The sequence below is a fragment of the Vicugna pacos genome, unplaced genomic scaffold (assembly GCF_048564905.1).
Source record: "Vicugna pacos unplaced genomic scaffold, VicPac4 scaffold_65, whole genome shotgun sequence".
NCBI classification, from domain to species: Eukaryota; Metazoa; Chordata; class Mammalia; order Artiodactyla; family Camelidae; genus Vicugna; species Vicugna pacos.
The window spans coordinates 1,253,871-1,269,101 of record NW_027328746.1 but is presented as its reverse complement, the minus strand read 5'-3'; the positions used below and the strand labels follow the sequence as shown (position 1 = coordinate 1,269,101).

At 46.2% G+C, this 15,231-nt stretch overlaps 1 long non-coding RNA gene across 1 annotated transcript; it reads right to left on the bottom strand.

The window, feature by feature from the left end:
- Nucleotides 1-179: 179 nt before the first annotated feature.
- LOC107035070 (uncharacterized) lies at nucleotides 180-14,871 on the bottom strand. The gene is made up of 5 exons (XR_012070181.1): nucleotides 14,742-14,871; nucleotides 12,862-12,971; nucleotides 10,916-11,017; nucleotides 3,463-3,622; nucleotides 180-408 (listed from the first exon to the last, which is right to left on the bottom strand). It is a non-coding gene; the product is annotated as an uncharacterized lncRNA (long non-coding RNA).
- Between the last annotated feature and the right edge of the window lie 360 nt (nucleotides 14,872-15,231).

Genomic DNA, 15,231 nt, shown 5'->3' with positions numbered 1-15,231 from the left:
GGTGGCGCGGGCAGAGGGGCCTGGTCCGAGTCCCTCAGCTGAACAGACGCTGCTGACACGCGCCCTCACGGGCTGTGACACGCGGACCGCCCTCCCGCAGCAGCCTGACCCATTTCCCGGGAGCCCCCGCCTTGCACTTCCACAGCAAGAAGCCCCGGCCCCGGGACAAAGGCCTACCTGGCGACAGAGCTGAGAAACCTTTGGGGCCGATCCCCAGCTCGGAGCTGGAGCTTCCAACCCGTGGTCCAGCTGGCACCGACTGCGCATGCGCAGGAGAGCCAGCGATCCGCTCTGGGTTCTGGGAGAGGAGGTGGGGAAGCGAGGGAGAGACAAGATGGGAGGAAGAGGGGAGGAGGGGGAAAGTGGAGAGAGATAGATGGACAGGAGGAGCAGAGAGAAGGCAGGGATCTGGAGTGGGGAGGGGAGTAGCAGAGATGGAGAGAAAAAGTTTTACCGCTGGGGGCACCCCGAAGGAGGCGGCAGTCCTGCCTCTGCATCCTTCTCTAACCCTTTAAGGCCCGCAGCTCATATTTTACCTCCCTGGTCCAGCCCTCCAGCCGATGCCTCTGCAGAACCCCTACGGGGATCACACCCGTGGCCCCCACGCAGAGCTGGGTTTCCTGTTGCTCTGGGAACCAAGCACCCTCAGGTGTTGTCTCTCAGAACTACCTTGGGAAGAGTACATATTCCCCTTTTACATGCTGGGAATCAGGCATGCACGATCTCTGCCTTAGCTCCACTGTCCCTGGTGTTGGGCTGGCTGGGAGCGGGAGGTACAAGGTCAGAGCCCCAGAAGGAGCAGAATGCCTGATTGTTGGTGCATAGTCCCCACCCCTCCTGGGTAAACCACACCCCACCCTAGGGGAACCATCAAGGGCTCACAGTAGGTCCCTGGGTGTGGGAGAGCTGCCCTCATTTCCAGTGCCCAGCTTGCTAGGTAGATAGGAGTGTTACTGAGTCCAAATTCATTCTCCTCAGTGCAGGGCAGGCCAGTAAGTTGGGAGACCAGGTGTTGGGGCATGGAATAGCAAGTTTCTGTAGACCTAGATGGCAAACTAATGTCCTGGAAAACCATCTCCCCAAGTCAGAATTCAGGCTCCTTTCCTATGTGCTTGGTTGTTGCAAACTTCTTGGTGTAGGAATTCCTTGTTGTTAGAATCCTTTGTTCTTGCAGCTATCTGCCTGGGTCAGATCCCTGTAAACCTCCAACAAAACAGACGTTATTTTCTATTATGTAACTTGTTATCTTTATATGAATGGAAAAGTGTTAAATATCCTTCAAGGTCAGAGCCTTCAGAATAGGCTCTCCTGTATATTTCAGGCTCTAGGCAACATTGTTTTACAAGCAAGATGAAGCCTAGGAGACAGAGCACACGGTTAAATTCAAAGGAAGAGATCTAATATGGAGTCAGATTTGTTCTTTTCTATTACCTGGGCAGAAGCCACTTGAGGATTTAAATCCCTTAAAGTTAAAAATAAGTTAAATTTCAAAGGAATTTTCATACATAGGTGGGAATGTGCATAACATATCTGGAAAAGCACACAAAGGATTGTAAACAGTGGCATCTCCAGGGAGGGCTGAAAGAACAGAGGATGAGGGAAAACTCCTTTCACTTGTGTATTTTTGTGCTCTGTTTGAATTTTTCTAGCCATATGCATGTATTTCTTTTTCAGTTAAAAAAAAAGTGTAATGGAGCAAAGGAGTAACTAGCTCAGCAAATACAACAGCCATGGAATCACTGAGCCATCACTTTTAATTTAAGCCAGGAAGCTTTTATTGACTCTCTCCTATGTGCCCAGTGCTGTTTTAAGACTTCTTTTATTTTTTTTTATAAAATAACAACATGCTATCCCTCACCCCTGCCCATGGCTGGTGGAAAACCAACTGAGTTTTTCTTGAGTTGGTTTCCAAGGAGTAGAGTTGAGTTATAAACAGAACACATCTTCAGGGCAAAACAGTTGGAGTGGTTTTCCAGCAGGCCAAACAGCTATGAAGGGTTTACAATAGAGGCGCCCAGAACCTGAGAGAGAAAGCCTCCAGGACCCTACAACAAGCTGCCCAAAGTGCCTTCTCCATGGCACTACTGAAATAGGAAAGAACAAATCTGACTCCATATTAGATCCGTTCCTTTGACTTTAACCCTGTGCCCTGTTTCCTAGGCTTAGCCTTGTTGTTTCTGCACATTTTGTAAAACAATGTTGCCTAGAGCCTGAAATATACAGGGGACCCTATTCTCAAGGCTCTGACTTTGAAGGATATTAACACTTCCATTCATATAAAGATAACAAGTTACAGAATAGAAAATAACATTTCTTTGTTGGAGGTTTACATGGATCTGACCCTGGTGAAGAGCTGCAAGAACAAAGGATTCTAACAACAAAGAATTCATTCACCAAGTTTGCAACAACCAATCACTCCCGCTTCCCCTTTTTAATATAAGAAAAGCCTGAATTCTGACTTGGGGAGATGGTTCTCCAGGACATTAGTCCACCATCTTAGCTGGCTTTCCAAATTAAAGTCGCTATTTCTTGCCCCAAAACCTGGTCTCTTGATTTATTGGCCTGTAATGCACGAGCAGGACAAGCCTGGACCCGGAAACACATACATTGAATGTACCCATATGGTATATTAAATGACCTGCTTCCACTCGTCTTCCTGACGTTTTCTTCTCTTGACCACTCCTGCTATGTTTATGAAAAACCTGTCATGTGGACACATCTCCATCTCTAGCCACTACCCTTCCAGGTAAGAACTGATGCCAAGAATGCAATGGAAGTTGCTAGAAGGTATTACCTGGCCAAAAAAGAGCAGAAGTGGGTTCTGGCTGATGTTCAGGAGCAGGCTGGAATACCTGACAAGATTTCATAAGTATGGATATACAGCTGGGCACCAAAGGAGAAGCTTCTAAACTTCCATGAGGGACTTGTTGGATAGGAAGAAAAAGTCCCAGACTATAGCTCTGATCCCACCATGAGCTTCCTGGGTGAAGCTGGGCAAGTCATTTAAATTCTCTAGGCCCGTGCTGTCCAACATGGGAGCCACCAGCCACATGCAGGATTATGAAGTTATTCTGTAGCCAGACAGAATTATAAAGAAACATTTTATTGCAAAGGGTCAGCAGGTATAATCTTTAAAAGCATAATTGGTTATCTTGCCCTAACGAGATATTTTTGTATGTCTAGCTTTCTGTGATTTGCAATGCCTGCGACTAATGATTCCCTTACAGTGAGGTATTTTGAAATTATTAGTTACTGGACACAGTACCCTCATATCACATTTGAGAATAACTGATCCACATAAGCAAGGTAATCTGACTTAGTAGTTATGAGCAGGGGCTTTGGGGCCAGCCTGCTTGAGTATAAATTCTGATTCTGCCTCCAGGGGGTTCTGTGTGAATCTTGGAAAAATTATTGTTGTTGTTTTTGCTGTCGTTGTTATTATTTGTGCCTCTTTTTCCTTACCTTTTAAGTAGCGAGGAATATGTAGACTCTACCTCCTACTGTGTTGGCAGGATTAAATGAGTAAACGTCTGTGCTGCCCACTTCCCTGGGTTTCAGCATTCTCCAGGCAGTCAGTGCCAAACTCAGAGGCATTCTCCACTGTCTTCGTCAGTCTGGGATGCTGTAACAAATTACCATGGGTCGGGTGGCTTTAAACAACCAGCATGTTCCTTAAGTCTTGGAGGCTGAGGTCAATGCATCTGGGAGAGGATAGCCTTCATGGCTCAAAGATGGCTGTCTTCCCACTATCTTCATGGGCCAGAGAGCAGAGAGAAGCAAGCAATCTGGGACCCTTTATAAGGGCACTAATCCCATTCATGAGGACTCTACTCTCATGATCTCATTTTATCCTAGTAATCACCTCCCAAAGGCCCCACCTCCCAATACCATCACCCTGGGAGATGGGGTTTCAACATATGGGTTTTGAGGGGATGCAAACATTCAGTCCACACATCGGCTAACTCTCCCCAACATGCAATCATCAAACCTGTAGCTAATTTCAAAGTAATGTTTATATCTCTCTGCCCATTTCCATTCCTGCATCCACTAATACTGAAGCCCTGTTATATTTTATTCCTTATTTTTCTGGTAGAGATTTAATTGATTCCTCTATTCCAATGCTCTCCTCACACCAAACAGTCCTCTTAACATCCCTACCAGGTAGGTCTTCCTTAAAACACCTTCCCACTGCACCTGGTTGTTTTTTAGGTGTAAATGTCAGAATCCTCTCCACACCCCATCCTAGACCTTTAATCCCTTACACTACCGCTCACTGTGTTATTTTCCTATTACCACTGTAACAAATTTCCATAAGCTTAATAGCTTAAACCAGCACAGATTTATCACCTTATGGTTGTGGAGGTCAGAGATCCAGCACAGTTCTCATTGGGCTAAATTCAAGGTACCACCAGGGTTCCTTTCTTCTAGAGGATCCAGAAGAGAATGTTTCCTTTTCTTTTTTTCCAGTTTCCAGAGGTCACCCACCTTCCTTAGCTTGTGCCCCACGACTTCCTCCATTTTCATGGTCAGCAGCCTTTCTGAACATTGCTCCATGGCTACACCTCCCTCTGATTTTAAACTCAGCTGGGAAATATCCTCCATTTTAAGGACCCCTGTGATTACATTCGGCCCACCTGGACAATCCAGGCTACTCAGCCTATTGTCTCATCTCAGGATCCCCCCGTCCCATCCCACTCAAGCATTATGTATGTGGCTGTGACACTCACCTTGTGTAACATTTCCTCTCATGTGCAATTTATGGTTCAAGGCACTTATGAATGACTTTTTGTTTTTCTTCCTTAGCCTTTCTACATTTAGTATGTCTGGTGAGATTATATGAATCCTTTTAATTTGTGCCCCTGCACTAATATTTAATAATGCATCATGGGTTTAAAAGGCTAACTAATAGACAATTTAGGAGGCAGAAATCCTCTAAGATTTTTGTCCTAAAATAACTGTCATCCCTTTTGCCATGTACAGTAACATGTCACAGGTGGCTACCCTGTGGCCAGGGAGGGACATGATTCTGCCATCACACTCCCCTCATTCTCACCAATGTGCTGATCACCTAATCAAGGATCTATGCTCCCCGCTTTGCTCACTTCCTCCTACTTTCCATTGACTATCCTGTTCCCACCACTTCCTTCATTCACCACATTAGGATTTCATGGCCACATTCTTCTCTAAATGAAATAGGTATCTTGCATCTAATGTCTGACAACTGTTCTTATTGTATATGCACACACTGACCTACACATAACACCATCCATCTCTTTATTTTTCTAGAATCTTTCAGAGGAATCAGTTCCATGATGATGATGATGATGATGATGATACTGACGGTGATGACAGGGGCCTCTCATGGATTCTGATAAAGAGGGAATCAATAAAGGGAGGGAATCATTGCAAAATTGCCCCAGAAACAGGCTTAAAAGTAAATAACTGCTAAAGTGTTTAATGAAATTGACTAATATTTAACTATTTTTAAAACTTTGTAACACTGAATTTAAAATTTTAATGGGAACTTTCATTCACCCCTAACCAAGATTCAACTCTAGAACCAAAATCTAAGGATTTCTATCTTCTAACAGATTGTCCACTAGCCTTTTAAATACGTGATCCTTTTAAAAAGCTTAGTGCTGGGCTGAAAATAAGCAGGATTCATATAATCTCGCCAGACACAGTGAATGTAAAAAGACTAAGGAAGAAAAACAAAAAGCCATTCATAATGTCTTGAACTTTATGTTGCTCACAGGAGAAAATGTTAGCCAAGGTGAGTGTCACATCAACATGACGCCTGAGTGGGATGGGGAAGCTGATCTTCCTCATCAGATATTTATGCTGATTTGTTAAATGCCAACACAGTTTCCTCATTGGATTTGCTTCTAACAAGTATGGAAGAATTTAGGTTCTACCAAAAGCAGGCTAAACATTTTCCCCTGCTGTCAGGTCTCTGGACTGAATGTCCCCACAAGAAGGACATGATTATGTTTCATAGGGAAGTCTTCCTGAGAAGCAACAGGCTTTTCGAGGGCAGAACTGCTGGTCCTCCCATGGAGGGCTGGAGGAGGGCTAGAGGAGACACTGGAAAAACAGCAGGAGTGAGTTCAGATACTGCTGCTCAGGTCGCCAAAGACAGCAGTGCTATCTCCAAGGATATGACATTCTCCCAAAAGTTCCATGAGTGAAGGAGCCTGTGAACACTAAGCAGGTTGTTAAGACACAGCTGCAAATAATTTGCGTCACAACTCAATTACAGTATGTTTTGATATTTGGAAAATAATTAGCCCATTGTTCTTTGAAACTGCAGCAGTAGCAATAGAAATAAAAAAGACTGAGCCGTCTTGGAGACAACAATCAATAAACAATTCTAAATCTGCAGGATTCCTTGACAATATGCAAGCAATGAGCTAGATGTGTGCTGCAGATACCTCTTAGTGCAGGGCTCACTCCTGCAAAGCATAGAACTAGTTTTCTCAGCAGACATAGGGAAACAAGTCAAGATTCCTAATCTTGAGATATTTACTATATTGCAGGAAAGATCAGACAAGTACATACAGCCAAATATGAATAAATGTAATCAAATATCATCAAATGTGATTGGAGCACAGAAGAAAGAGAAATTCCTTTCACCTGGGATATAGAGAGACTTCAGGAAATGTGGCTTTGGAGATGGCCAAAGACATGGGTGGAATTTTGGCAGAAAAGGATGTAAGGAATTTACAAACTAATTCTAAAATTCATATAAAAATTCAAAGGATCCCAAATATCCAAAACAATTTTGAACAAGCAAAACAAATTTGGAAGACTTGCACTGATTTTCAGACTTTTTTTTATAAAGCTACAGTAATCAGAAAGTATGGTGTTGGTGTAAAACAGGAAAATAGAATAATGGAACAGAACAGAATGTTCAGAACTAAACCAACACTTATATACACAATTGATTCTCAAAAAGGATGCAGTGGAGAAAGGATCTTTTCAACAAGTAGTGCTGGAACGATTAGATAGTGATACGCAAAAAAAAAAAAGGAACTTTGATCCACACTTCACAAAATATACAAAAATTAACTCAAAATGGATAATAGATCTTAATAGGAAATCTAAAACTGTAAAACAGCTAGGAGAAAAAGCATAGGCTTAAGCTTTATGACCTTGGGTTTGGCAAATATTTCTTTGCTATGACACCGAAAGTATAATCTATTTTAAAAAGAAACTGATAGAGTGAACTTTATCAAGATGAAGACTCTTCAAAGCTCTTCTAAACACTGCTAAGCAAATGAAAAGACAAGCCATAGACAGAAGCTATTTGCAGATCAAATATCTGATAAAGATCTCTCTTTGTATCTGATCCAGAATAAAGAGGTCTTAAAACTCAATAATAATGCAAACACCTGAATGAATGAATGAGGCCAGAAAACACACTTCAGTAAAGATATCCAGATGGGTAATAAGCATATGAAAAGATGCTGATTAAAGATGCCATTAGTCATTAGAGAAATGCATTTAAAAACCACAGTGAGATACTAGTACACATACATACTAGAATGAATACGATTAGAAAGTCCGACCTTACAAATTGCTGGCAAGGAAGTAAGAGCAACCAGAACTGATACACACCACGAGGAATTTACATTAGCACAACCATTTTGGAAAAGTCTTAAACAGTTTCTTTAAAAAAGGTAAAGACCTATCTACCATATAACCCAGACATTCCTCATCTGGTGCTTTAGAAAAGAAAAGCATATGTCCATACGAAGACTTGTAACCAAATATTCACTGCAATTTTATTTATAATAGCTCAAGTTGTAAATAACCCATGCATCCATCAAGAAGTAAATGGAGAAACAAAAGATGGTCTATCCAAACACTGCTCAAAATAAACTATTCAGTAAAAACTCAGCACTAAACAATACTCTGTTATAAGACATATTAAGCTATTAATACAGCAACACTGATGACTCTCAAAATAATTGCACTGAATGAAAGAAGTCAGACAACATAGAGTAGATACTGCAGGAATCCATTCATACAAGGATCTTGAAAATGCAAATCAATATGTTGTGATAGAAAGCAGATCAATGGTTTCCAGGGGCAGAGATGGTGAGGGAGGGAGGGACAAGACAAGGCAGGAGAGAAGCTTTGTGGGTGATGGGTATGTTCACTGTCTTGAGTGTGGTCATGGTTTCTTGGGGATATACTTATGTCAAAACTTATTAAGCTGTACACTTTAAACGTGTGAAAAATATTTTGCCAAGTATACCTCAAAGGTGTTTTAAGAAAAAAGGCACTTCAGTCCTGATCCACCTCAGCGCCTGATTGGAGTGACATGGTCAGTCCCTCACCCTGTCTGCCTAACGGGAAGGTAGAAAACCTCTCATGGAAGATAAGATATGGATTTTTCATTTGCAATGTCTACCATGTAATAAGGAATTTCTAGACATGCAACATGTCAAGACTATATGACGGATAATATGAGAATAAGAAACATTAGACAAAGGATGCAAACCCCCAGGTGATGTAGGCATCAGAGTTACCAATAAAGGCTATAAAATACTTTTAATGTATTCAAGAAAATAAGGAAACGATGGGAGAATAGATAACAGGGTAAAGACTTTCACCAGAGAAATATACTGGAATGTATTTTTAAGAAAAATCAAACAGATCATCTAGAACTGAAGCTTTCAGCTCTGAAAACAGGTAAACAGAGCTTATTAGGATCCCTTTGAAGTAAAACTTTCAGTAATGCCGGGTAAAATACAACAACAAAAGTAACACAGAGCTTACTATGGAGAGAGAAGTTCCCAGGTGACAATACAAAGAGGACCCTTAACGCCAAAATGGTAATCTTGTGAGCTGATGCCACCGCACCCTGGAGGGAAGGGGTTTTCATCTGCACATAAATAGGGTTACAATGTCCATTTAGGAAAAAGGGTCCATACCAGATGTAGAAGGCTCTTCCTTTATATCTATAAAGTCAGAGACAGAGATGTAAAGTGGCAGCAGAAGTCACAGTGACACAGGGCCCTGGGCCAAGGAGTGTGAGCACCTCTGCAAGCTGGGAAAGGTAGGAAGAAGAATACCTCCCTAGAGCCTCGGTGTGGAATGTAGCCTTGGCCACACGTTGGTTTTAGCCCACTGACATTTACTTTGCACTTCTGCACCCTAGAACAGTGAGAACATGAATGTGTATTGCTTTAAGCCACTGAGTCTGTGGTCCTTTGTTACAACAGCAATAGGAAAGGAACTCAGGAACCAACATGAACATGAACCACAGGCTGCCTTCTGTGCTGGCGGGAAGTCCTTTGTCTCTGATCCTGGGGGAGTGTCCTGTCTTCTGGCAGCATCCACAAACTACCTCATGCGAACTTGGCAGCTTGCAGAGGGTTAAATCTTAACCCTGCACAATTCTTGATATACAGTTAATAAAAATGATGGTGTCATCATGGGTATTTTTCCATCTTTTAAATACCCTTCAGTCTTCTAGTAAAGCTACTTCTAATTGAGAGACCGTGTAAATAGTTTTCAATCTTCATAATAAATAACTGTGGTTTTATTTGGTTACTTAAATTATGAATAATAATATTCACATTTGTAAAAGTTATTAAAATCAACATTGTTTAATGAAAATATCATTTCTTTTTGCATGAACATGTATTAACTACAAGAAATGTTCCATACTTTGTTCTACGATTTAGTGTTAGAGTCTTAAAGAATAATATTTTCCTCAAAAGATATAATGGGAAAGGGATTCCTTTTGGTTGAACAGTTCCTACATCAAATCTGGTGCATGGCTGAGGCCACTGGGAACTTAGAGATGATAGAAATTAGAAGGCATTATAAACACAGAATCATTTTTAAAGAAATTAAAAAACTGGATGTGTGAAAACAAAGAATCAGAGAATATTCTGGTGAAATAAATGTATTTTTCAGCTTAAGCAATACAGGGGGTGAATAAATCTAAAATGAAAAAAACACCCAGAGATTAGCATCGAGTCATGCATGCAGTGTGACTGATCAAAACCAAGTTGTTTCCAAACCAGTGTGCAGGCTTGATGCTTTCATGAATCAAGTCTGTGTGGCACCAGGCCACCTCGAATACATGTTGATGAGGTATTTATAAGCCCTTCAACATCCCAGCTCAAAGCCCACACACGAGCCACACGACCATCACCTACACATTTGCAAAACACACAGCATGGTGATAGCACTTTTCTTGTTCGGTAGCCGGTGTCAGGGCACTGTGAGCAGACAGAGATACGGGGACACAGAGACACAGAGGCACCCCCCCTCACTCAGCTGATAACCTTCCGTGCATTCCTGGGGACAGGACTGTCATAAAATTCACCATGCATTGATCCTCCTCCTAGGAAAGGAAGGGCAGGGCTGTCCTCAGGTTTGAGCAAGGGTGGCCGGAGGATCTCAGAAGAGCTGTTTCAGCACAACCAATAGAAATGTCTGCCACCGTGTCCACGAGAGACAAGTCTCCTGCCATCCCGGTAGGAATTTGGGCTCCTGAGAAAAGCTGGGCTCAGTAAAGTGTTGAGTAGAAGGCACAGACCTGAGGGATGCCCCAGCAATAGGCAGGAGGTAGGGCCTGGTTTATACTGCTCTGGGTGTATCCCAGCCTCATCCGAATACGAAATCTGAAATTTGCCAATCAGCAGAGCTGGGATGGAACACCTACTCCAGACTCCTCTCCTTACAGTTAAAAGGGTGGCAGCCCTGAGAGGCAAAGCAAAGTGCTAAAGGCGGAGCGTGGAAGGGGCAGCGCCAGATAAAACGCAACATGACAACCCCCGTTCAAGGACGCTGACACTGAGTACGGGGCCAAGGTCTCCAACTAGGAGAATGAGACAGTGTAAATACTTTGTTCCCCCCAAAACCCCAAATATTTTTTAAAGGCACAAAAACTCACCTTAACTAGCTCTCTTCTGAGGGGGATCTCTTTTGTCTCTTCGTCTGTCTCCATTTCTCTCTCTCAGACACAAACACATATAATTTTGTGAAAGGGGAATTCCTGCCATACAAAGACAGAATTCACATCTTCAGAAAGACACTTGACAAAGCACGTTTCTCAATTCAAGTCTTTGTGTGAGGTCTGGGCATCTGGCTTATTTTCTAGAACAATCGGTGGTTCCAAAATCAGGAGATCATCTTCCCCAAAGGAAGAGTTCTGGTTCGTATTGATGAAGTTGGGGATGTCAAATTTCATGAGCCTTTTCGGCTCCTCCTCTGGCCACCTGCTGCATCTGATGGCTTCCTGGAGCCGAATATCACTGTCAAGGGCTATGGTTGGGATATCAGCTTTGGCCTTGTCCAAGTGGTCCACTACATTGACGTAGCAGTGAAAGAGGGATCTAGATTCGTTATTGCCCTGCCAGAGAACACCTTGGGCACCAGCGGCCTTCCAAAGTCTGACACAAAGCTGTTCAGTCTGAATCTCTTCTCGGGAGACTCTGCATTGCAATAACGAAAATCAAAATAAAAGATCGCCCACCCTCTAGCTCGGTGACGTGAATAATCATAGTTTTTGCCATCTACTGAGTGCAAATCCCTGCACAGAGCATGCTGACAAGCACTGGAAGTGAGAGACATCACTTCTGAACACATACAATTAAACCCAAGGCAAAAGTCTCAAGTGAGGGCCCTTGGACCATCCTGAAAAGACATCGCTCCCTGAGAATCTTCAATATTGGTGCATTGCACACCAGTGCTTCTCAGTGGGACACTCAGATCATCTTCATCAGAATTAGTTAAAGTGCTTCTTAAAATGCAGAATTCTCGGGTGCACACCCTCAGAGTCTCCAGAGGTAGGGAGCGGTAGTCTGTATTTTCATAGCCACCAAGATCTCTAAACACGCTCAGGTTTAGCACCGCGGTCTACATCGGGTCACCTGAGCACCGACAATGCTGTCTCACGGGGTGGGGGGGTGTCGTGTGTGTCAGGGTGCTGTCCTACCCACGAGACTCCCCTGATTCTCAGAATTGACAGTGCAGCCCCATTGGGCAAGAACTACCACCATTTCACAGTGCATACGCAGGGTGCCCGACTGACAGATACAATCAGTGATAGGAGAGGGGACAAAACTCAGGTTCCTGATCCCTTGTTTCACTTATTGTGGGATAAATGATCAATTCAAGGGTAATAAATCAGTGAATGAGTGAATAACATGACTCTCGTTAGTCCCACGAGTGCCTGGAAGAGGGAGCCTGGGCACACTGAGAACCATAACAGCCCATCTACTTAATTGCCATCCTCCCCAGATTTATGTAAAGGTTACTTCCACCCAGGCAGTGACTCCTGAAGAGCAAGAATCATGTCTGAACACACTCTCAAATCCAGAACAGAACCTGACAACAATTAGGCTCTGGAGTCTGTGTTTAGCGAGTGTGGAATCTCAGTGATTCCAGCTCTTACACCTTGCCTTCCCATCCCACCCCTCACGATATGGCCCTTATGACCAGTTCTCCCAGGGCTGGGGCTACGGAACCCATTTACAGGACTGGAAGAATCTGATCATGTAAACCATCCCCCAGAATATCATCAAGAGTCACCTGCATTTCAGGGATCAGTAATCCCAGAAGCTTTGCAGTTCAGGCAGCTGAGGGATTTTTTATATCAGCTCTGTCTTCTACTGTGACTGCCTGGATGACATCAGACAAGGAATTCTCAAAAGCCTGAGCTTTTCCTTTCAGGAATAATCTAATTAACAAATCTCGGTGACCACTCAACAAATGTGATGTGAAGATCAATGATTTACACAGGAATACATTCACTAGGTCGTGGATTTAGAATCAAAGAAAAATCATTTGAGAAAGATTGGCAGAATGTAGCTTTAATGCAAATTCAAGTATTCTTACCTTTCAGTAAATCATCTTCCTCTACTTATCACTTCACCCATGTTTAAAAGATGTTTGAGAACAGGGATGAGTGTGCCAGCAATCTGTGACCCAATAACCTAAAATGTCACCTAGGAAAAAGAGCGGAATAACATATTTTTAAAAAGCATGGTGAGGATGGCAGGGCCATCACCAACTCCAGACTAAGAAGCTCTGAGTAATAGCTTTTCTGCCTGCCTGGGGCATCAACTGATGTGAAAACCCACCCAGAAACCTCAGTGTCCAGCAGCTCTTCCGTAACACAGGCTACACTTTCTCAGAATTAAGAATTCGGTCCAGTAACCACTTCGCTGAAGAATAAAGACAAAGGAGAACAAGAGAGTTCTGCCCCTCCCCTGGGGAGAGCCCAGACCTTGGGCTGCAAGCACTGCGCCCACCTCCCAGGAGAAGGATAAACTGGAGAAGGGAGTCCTGCGAAACTGGGGCAGCAAAGGTTGAGATGGGAACAAATTGACCAGCTGGCCTGGGACAGCCCCCTCCGGCGCTGCCTTGGTGGCTTCCTCCCCCCCCAGCACATCCTGTCCACTTCCGGTGGTTAAGCTGTCAGGGAAACTGTGCTTTGTGACCTGGGGCAACAGAGGCTGCCCCCAGGCCAAGCTGCGGGGGAGATGGGAGCTAAACCACCAGCTCCCAAGTGGCAGGCTCGATACCTCCGCCAACACCCCTCCGCCCCCGCACCCTACCGCACCCCCGGGGCAGTATGACCCGGAGAAGGATGACCTGGGAACGAGGGGCAGCAGAGGCCGCCCCCACATCAGGCCTCCAGAGAGAAGGGAGCTTATCCTCCAGCTCGCCAGGGGCAGCCCCCCTCTCCTCTCCACCCCCTGATCTCACCGCGCCCACCTCCCAGGAGCAACCTGACCGGGTGTGGGGTGTCAGGCGAATCTTGGGCGGGAGAGGCCATCCCCAGGCCAGGTCAGGAGAGAGAAGTGGCCTCATTACGCGGGGCAGCAGGCCGTCGCAGCTGCCTCTGCCCCTTGACCGCATCACGCCTGCCTCCCAGGAGCAAGCTGACCTGGAGACGGGCATCCGGCTTCTTGGGCAGCAGAGGACGCCCCCAGGATTGGCCGCAGGGAAGAGGGGAGCAAATTGACAGGCTCCGCGCTGCAGGTCCTCTACCCCCGCCTTCACCACCTCCGCACCTTAAAGGCACCGCCCAGGGCGCCCCTCCCCCAGCAGGCTGAATGGGACAGGTGTGTCTGGTGATCTGGGCCAGGAGAGGCCACTCCCACCCCAGGCCTTCGGGGAGATGGGAGCCAATCCACCAGCTACCCAAGGCAGCCCCCTACCCCCGCAGCAGCCGCCACTCTTGCCCCCTGACCTCACGGTGGCCTCCTCTAGGGAGCAGGCTGACCTGGAGATGGACGTCCGGCGACCTTGGGATAACAGGGACTGCCCCCAGGGCAAACCATGGGGGGAAATGAGAGCAAATGGACCGGCTTCATGGGAAAACCTGCCGCTGCTGCCACCACCCCTCAACGTACCACGCCCGCCTCCCGGAGTCAGGCTGACTAGGATACACATGTCTCGTAACCCAGGGCAACAGAGACAGCCCCCAAGACAAGCCGCGGGGAAGATGGGAGCAAATGGGCCAGCTCCCCATCTGCGGGCCCCCGACCCCCGCCACCCCTGCACCCTGACTACCCTGCCTCCAGCCCCCAGCAGGCAAAGTGGGAAAGGGGTGTCCTGGGACCTGGCGCAGCAGAGGCCGCCTGCAGGCCACGGGGCACATACATGGGAGCTAATCCACAAGCTCCCCCGGGGCAGCCTCCCTATCCCCGCAGCCACCACCTTACCAGCCACCTGACTGCACCGCACTCATCTCCCAGGAGCAAGCTCACCTGGAGTCGGACCTCAGGCAAATCTCTGGTGGCAGAGGTCGCCCCCAGGCCAGGCCGCGAGGGAGAGAAGAAATGGAGCAGCTTCCTGGAACGGACCCCCTCCCACTGCCGCGGCCGCCGCCGCCGCCGCCGCCGCCGCTGCTGCCTCCCAGGAGCAAGCTCACCTGGAGACCGGCGTCCCGCCTCTAGGGCAGCAGAAGCCGCCCCTGGCTCCGCCGCGGGGGAGAGCGGAGTGAATTGACCGGCTTCCGCGCGGCAGCCCCCCTACCCCTGTGGGCCCCGCACCTTAATGGCACCGCCCCCACTCCCCACTCAGCAAGCTGAGTGGGACAGGTGTGTCCGGCGACCTGGGGCAGCAGAGGCCTCTCCCAGGCCCGGCAGCCGGGAGAAGGCAGCTATTCCACCAGTTCGCCGGGGGCAGCCCCGCTCCGCCCCTCTGCCGCTGCCGCCGCCCGCTGACCTAACCGCCCCACCTCCCAGGAGCAAGCTT